Source organism: Chiloscyllium plagiosum, unplaced genomic scaffold (assembly GCF_037043375.1).
Source record: "Chiloscyllium plagiosum isolate Xiang-an unplaced genomic scaffold, Cpla_swu_hap1 HiC_scaffold_6, whole genome shotgun sequence".
Classification (NCBI taxonomy): domain Eukaryota; kingdom Metazoa; phylum Chordata; class Chondrichthyes; order Orectolobiformes; family Hemiscylliidae; genus Chiloscyllium; species Chiloscyllium plagiosum.
In genome coordinates this window covers 13,347,903-13,355,350 of record NW_028270144.1, presented here as the reverse complement: position 1 = coordinate 13,355,350, position 7,448 = coordinate 13,347,903, and positions in this window count along the sequence as shown.

Genomic DNA, 7,448 nt, shown 5'->3' with positions numbered 1-7,448 from the left:
TAGCCTCCAAAGTCCTGGGATACATTTGATCAGCTCTCAGGGGTTTATCTACCTTAATGTGTTTTAAGACTTCCAGCACCCCCTCTTCTGTAATGTGGACTCTCTTCAAAACGTAAGTTTATGGGGAAAAGGTAGGAAAGTGGATGTGAGGAATGTCGGCTCATCCATGATCCTATTGAATAGTGGAGCAGGCTTGAGGGGCCGAACAGCCTACTCCTGTTGCTATTTCTTATGGTCTCATGGTCTAATGATCCAGTGATTGGGTGATTTTAGTTACAAGGATAGATTGGAAAATTAGGTTTATTCTCCTTGGAGCAAAGGAGATTAAGGACAGATTTGATGGAGATGTATTGAATTTTGACAAGTTTGGATAAAACAAGCAAGAGAAAAAGAAACAACGGTTCCATTAGCTGATGTTACAAGGACAAAGAGACAAAGGTTTAAGATTCTGGACAAAAATACAGGGGTAGGGAGGGCTTGTAGAACTTTGCTTTCCCCAGTGGCTTGTTTTGACCTGGAACTGACTGCTCCTGAGTGTGGTAGAAACAGAGACCCATGATTCTAAAATGAAATTGGATGTGTGCTTGAAAGAAGTTGATTGGAATGTCTACAGAGCTAAAATAGGAGAATAAGACTAACTGGATTACTCCATGGACATCTGCATAGACTGAGTAAGCCAAATAGTCTCCTTCTCTAACTGGATATTTTCTAATCAACCTGTTTACACACCTCCTGGAGCAGGTGGAACTTGAAGCTGGATGTCCTGGTTCAGAGGCAGGGACATTATCACTGTACCACAAGAGCCCATCCTCCACCTCTATTGTAAATGACCTGACAACTTTGTACCCCAGCAGATATTCACAACTTAACTAGCATATGCCAGAAAAAGATGAACTCATCATTTATCTCATTGCTGTATGCAGGACCTTGTGGTGTACAATTAAAGTGCTGCACTTTTCTGCTTTAGTGCATACAGAAATACTTTACGGCTGTTTAAGCACTCTTGGACATCTTGAGATTGTGAGGGAATAGACTTTCTTCCTTCTTTATGTCAGGCAGTTATTGGGAGAATTGAGTTATTGGGAGAACTCAAGGTGGAGCATTGTGATGGGCAGAGCCAAATGTTTGTTTTTGTGGTGAAAATGACAGTTTAAACAGTAAGTAGCAAAATTCCAAACATTATTTGAATTAGTGGGTTTTGGCATCAATTTTGGATGATTATTACTTAATATGAAGAATTATATTATGGTTATCTTGACTCCCAAATGCCTATACTCTAATCTTTGTTACTTGCACTATAAATAAGTTAAGGATAATAATTGACCTGATTGACAGAGGTAATTGCCTGCAGTTACTTTGATCCCAAATGCGTGTAAAAAGGCATTACTGGTGGTAAACTCTGATTGCATTCTTTTGAACACAATCACATGAAGCAAATCATTAAAAAACAAACATTTATTTCTGCTTGAATGATCATAGTGTTTAAAACAGTTGTCATCATACCTGCTATCAGTTTTAAATGTAAACAGCAACAATGAAGTTTGCTGCTGACAATTATGTCACAAGATTTGCTCAAGGGACAGAACACATATATGCAGAGAAATCATTACAGCTTGTTAACTAATGGTACTCGTTTAGTAATCAGAATTTGAGTTCAGATACATTCTGGAAAACTAAGCTAGTTTTGTTTGTGATTTCCTGTCCATCCCAAACTGGCTGCTGAACTTTCCTGCCTCCAAGTAAATCCTGATGGCAATGGAATGAAGCCATTTGAGTAGGCCATGATTGCCCACAAGAGCTTCAATTGGGCCCACTTTTTTTTGAAAGATTCGACTCCCTATAGTGTGAAAACAGGCCTTTCAGCCCAGCAAGTCCACAGTAACCTCCGAAGACTAACCCACCCAGACCCATTCCCCTACATTTACCCCGCCTAATGCACCTAACACTTTGGGCAATCTAGCATGGCCAATTCATCTGGGCTGTACATTTTTGGATTGTTGGAGGAAACCAGAGCACCCAGAGGAAACCCATGCAGACACTGGGAGAACAAGCAAACTCCACACAGTCAGGGGTGGAATCAGTCAGGTATTCCTTCAAAGCCTTCTTAATTTTCGTCTTAAAACTGATGATCTCACTGCTATCTGAAACATTACACTGCAATGTGAAACAAACATTGCGATAATTTTTCTGTTCAGCATTTCCAAAGATGTGTGTTTAATTTCCTAGAATATCGTTCCAAACTTTTCATTGTTAATTACTGTTCTATTGTGATTCATGGTTTTGTATATTTTTTCAATAAACTTTTCCTGTCACAGTCACGGTTTCTCTGTCTGCAACAGTGTTCCCCACTGACCTTGCAGAATCTAACAATCTTTATGACATGGATTTCGCCTTTCCTGTCATCGATTTGATTCTCCAGCCAAATCACAGGGATCTCCAGACATTCAGTGAAGGTAGTGTCAACAAGCAGGGTAAGTACAAGAACATTTATGTTTTCTCACAGACTTCAAAGCAGGAAGTAAAATCCATTAAATATTTAATCTTGTCTAATTTAAAATTGTAAAGAAAGTTAGTGAAACAAACAAAAATTTAGACACATAAATACAGCTTTATCCCCTGCTCCACTACTGGCTTGTTTGAAGGTGGAATGGACATATAAAATCTGCTGGGCAGACTACTACTTACTGTCTACCTATCTTTGCCATCTTTTGAACCATATCACAAGGTGACATTGGATGGCCTGCTCAACAGGGTGGCATGGTGACTCTGTAGTTAGCGCTGCTGCCTCACAGCTTCAGGGACCTGGGTTCAATCCCAGCCTTGGGTGACTGTGTGGAGTTTGCTTGTTCTCCCTGTGTCTACATGGGTTTCCTCTGGGTGCTCTGGTTTCCTCCCACAATCCAAAGATGTGCAGGCCAGATGAATTGGCTATGCTAAATTGCCCAAAGTGTTAGGTGCATAGGCAGGGGTAAATGTAGGGGAATGGGTCTGGGTGGGTTAGTCTTCGGAGTTAGTGTGGACTTGCTGGGCAGAAAGGCCTGGTTCCGCACTGTAGGGAGTCGAATCTAATTTTTCAAAAAAAAACAGTGGGCCCAATTGAAGCTCCTGTGGGCAATTATGGCCTACTCAAATGGCCTCATTCCATTGCCATCAGGATTTACTTGGAGGCAGGAAAGTCCAACAGGCAGTTTGAGGCCAAGATCAAGTGGGGAAAATCCTGAAATCTTCCCCTCATCACAAAAAATAGACAAGGTGAAGTTATATTTCTGTATTTACCCTGATACCGGATTGACTTCTTTCTCTATTTGTATTTTGGCATCTGAAGTCAAATGGAGAAACTCGAATTCTAATGGATATTTATACGTGCAGAATTAGGCCAACACTCCCTCCCCAAGCATGCAAATTAATTGGAACTACTTGCAATATAACTACCTATAGATTGTGATTCTGAGCAAAGCTTTTATCAAGTGAATCACTTATATCGTAATTCGATTTCATAGCAAATAATTTGAGTGAAATAATTTAAACATAAATGTAAGGGGCAGATGCTCAGGAATATGATTGTTTATATGTAAACAAAAATATCTGTAGGAAAATTAAGAGTGAAGGACTGAGAAAGATGTATGTATAAGAATCTTGGAATTAGTCCACAGGAGTACTGCGTGAAGCATAGTAACAGAATGATTATGCTACTGGCCTCTTAATCTGGTAGCCTGAATTAATGCTGTTTACATAGAGCCCAAATCCTATCATTGCTGCTGGGGAGATTACACTCAATTGGATAAAATCCATAAGATAAATTAGATGATTTTGAACACTAGTCTTAGTAATGTTCAAAAAGCCCATCTGGTTTACTAAACCCTTTATGGGAAGGAAGTTGATCATCCTTTACTCAGCCGGACTTATATAAATCTCCTCAGAAGCTTCCCAAAATCAGAGAACTGTTACTATGCAGAAAGGGGTTATTCAGCCCCTATATCTGCACTGGCTCTCCAAATGAACGCCTCACTTACTGTCATTTTCCTGACTTCTCCTTGTGACCCTGCACATTGTTCATTTTTAAATAACAGACAAGATGTCCTTTTGAGGATTTAACACCAGTCAAAGTGGGACTGTTCAAAAGGCCAAACAAGTTGGGAGGCAAAATAAGGTGATAGGTCCCACGGGAGTCATAGAGTCATAGAGATGTACAGTACAGAAACAGACCCTTCAGTCCAACTCGTCCAAGCGACCAGATATCCTAAATTATTCTAGTCCTATTTACCAGCACTTGGCCCATATTCCTCTAAACACTTTCTATTCATGTATTCATCCAGATACCTTTGAAAGTCATAGAGTCAAGAGATATACAGTACAGAAACAGACCCTTCAGTTCAACTCATTCATGCCGCCCAAATATTCTAACCTAATCTAGTCCCATTTGCCAGCACTCGGCCCATATCCCTCTGAACCTTCCTATTCATATACCCATCCAGATGCCTTTTAAATGCTGTAATTGTACAAGCCTCCAGCACTTCCTCTGGCAGCTCATTCCATACACATAGCAACCTCTGCATGAAAAAGTTGCCCCTTAGGTCCCTTTTATATCTTTCCCCTCTCATCCTAAACCTATGCCCTCTAGTTTTGGTCTCCTCCACTCCAGGGAAAAGACCTTGTCTGTTTATTCTATCCATGCCCCTCATGATTTTATAAACCTTTACAAGGTCACCCCTCAGCCTCCTACACTCCAGGGAAAACAACCCTATCCTATTCAACCTCTTCCAATAGCTTAAACCCTCCAAACCTGCCAACATCCATGTAAATCTTTTCTGAACCCTTTCAAGTTTCAAGTTTCACAACAGTCCAAAGCTTAAAGGAAGAAAGCAAGAGAATCTACAATTTGAAGGCCAGAAGGGAGAGGGTGCATTGAAGCAAAAACCTGTCATTAAGTGATTAAGCATTCCAAGTGGCATTTTAGAGTACTTCAGGTGCAGCAGACACAAGACATATCTGCACAATGACTGCCCTGCAGGGACAGTTAATGTCCCAACTGTAATAAACATGGTCATTTATATAAAAAAAAGGCTGTCATTTCAAAACTTCAGCCAGTTGAAATAAAAAGCAATAGAATTTAAAATGTAACCTGCTCCAGGGAATAGGGATGAGTCAGTCACAGAAGATTGGCACCTGGGTAAAGATCAATGCTCTACGTAGTAAAAACTGGTCAGTAAATCTCAGAGTAGAGGGATCAAAGACGATATACTGGAGCAGGTTTTTGTATACTGTCAGATAGGTTAAAATAATTAGGACAGATTAAATTAAAGCATTTTTCAATCAAACTGCCAGGATCAAGAGGAACAAATTTGAAATTAAAATGTCAAATTAAAGCAAGTTTAATTATAAATACAGAGAAATAACTGAACCACTCAATAGATTGGAGAACCAAGGTTCTTCATATCTCAGTTTGAGATTGAAACTGATCTTTAGAGTAAATTCCTGAGTAAATATGCAACGCAAGCATTAGAGAATCATTTCCTAAATTATACACGAGGGAGTGGGCAAATTGAAAGAAAATGAGTACCACATTACACTGCAGGTAAATGTATACCTATTTGTCCTATTACTCCAAGAAAGATACCCCACCCAGGTATGGATAATGTGAAAGCAGAAAGTGAAGAAATACAGGGTAATTTTGCCAATTGCGGTAGTCATTAAATGGTGGTTAAGTGTGGTCACTGCCCTGAACTAAATCGGTATATGAGGATTTGACCTGACCCAACTCAACAAATCAGTACATCTGAAATCCATCCAGTGATATTTGTTGTTGATCACCTAGCTAAACTGGCAAAAAGTACAATGTTCACAAAAGTATATGCTAACTACATTTTACCAAGTACCTTTGGACCAGGAAACAAGATTACAAATTATTTTTATATCATGTTTTGGTCGTTATTGTTTCAACAGACTACACCTTGGAATGGTATCTGCCACTGAAACATTCCAGAGGATAATATCCAATATACAAGAAAGGAAGGATGAAGTAATATATCACATTAATGATATTCCAATGCAACAGTTCCACAGAGTAGTGTGCTTGTAGAGTTAGGGAGATTTTGAAAACATTGCAGGATTAAGATCTAATGTTACATATAAGTGTGAATTTGCAAAGCATATGATTATTCTTTGGTCACATAGTTCAGACCATAGGAATAATGGGTGATCCTCAGAAAATGAAGGTAATGAGTGAATTTGCACAATGCAGGAGTTTAAGCAGAACTACAATGGTTCCTAGGGAGGATTAGCCAAGTATGTGATGAAATATGTATGAAACACAGAAATTGAAAGTTTTTAGGGCAATTTGGAGGAGACCTGACTTGCGAACAAAAGCAAGTTTAGGTTCTTTCCTTAAAAGGTTTTCATTTAATTCAGAAAACAAATCCAGTTACCTCAGTGAAAAGGTTTGGTTAGTGCATCTTCTAAACCAGGACAGTTTGGTTAGAAGAAATCTGACTTTATTTGAAGCTGAGAAGGAATAAGCTTTCAGTTTTGTGAATATTTATGTAATAAGGCTTGCACTTCACAGGAAAGAAACTGGGGAGAATCAGTTAAGCAAAGTTAAGACTTAGTATAATGATGTAATTACAGAGCACAACTGGCGTTACGCTGGGCATGTACTTCAGCAGCTTTCACTAGCAGGGCTGCTGCCAGATAGAGAGTTGAGATAAAGGGAGCATTTTCAAGATGGAAATCTGTGACTCGTGAAGTGTCACAGCTGAGGCCACCATTATTCACAATTTATGACTTAGATGAAGGAAGTGGATGTACTATCAGCAGGTTTGTGCATGACACAGAAATAAATGGGAAGGTAAGTGATACGAAGATTCTGCAGAGGGATGTGCAGAGGAACGTCGATTATCCGAATGAGACGGGTTGGGAGTATTTTGTCTGGATAATTGAATGTTCGGATAATTGAATGCCAGATAACACAATTTAGCCAAGCATTGGGACCTTGCGACCTTGTTCGGATAACCCAAAATTCAGATAATCGATGTTCGGATAATTGAGGTTCCTCTGTAGACAGGTTAAGTGAATGAGTAAGAACTTGGTATAATGTTGGAAAATGTGAAGTGTGTACCTTGTCAGGAAGAATAGAGGAGTTGAGTATTATGCAGTAAATTTTTAAACGAAAAAATACTGCCGAAAGATGCAGTACGGAGGGACTGCACATAAATCACAAAAACTAGCACACAAATTCAGCGGGTAATGGGGAAGGCAAATGGAATCAATCTTTATTTCGAAGAATTGAGTGTAAAAATAGGGAAATCTCGCTAAAACTATGCAAAGCATTATTCAGACCACATTTAGAAAACTGTGAATAGTTTTGGTCCCCATATCTAAGCAAAGCTATTCTGACATTGGAGGCAGAAAGTGAGGTCTGCAGATGCTGGAGATCAAAGTTGAAACTTTAT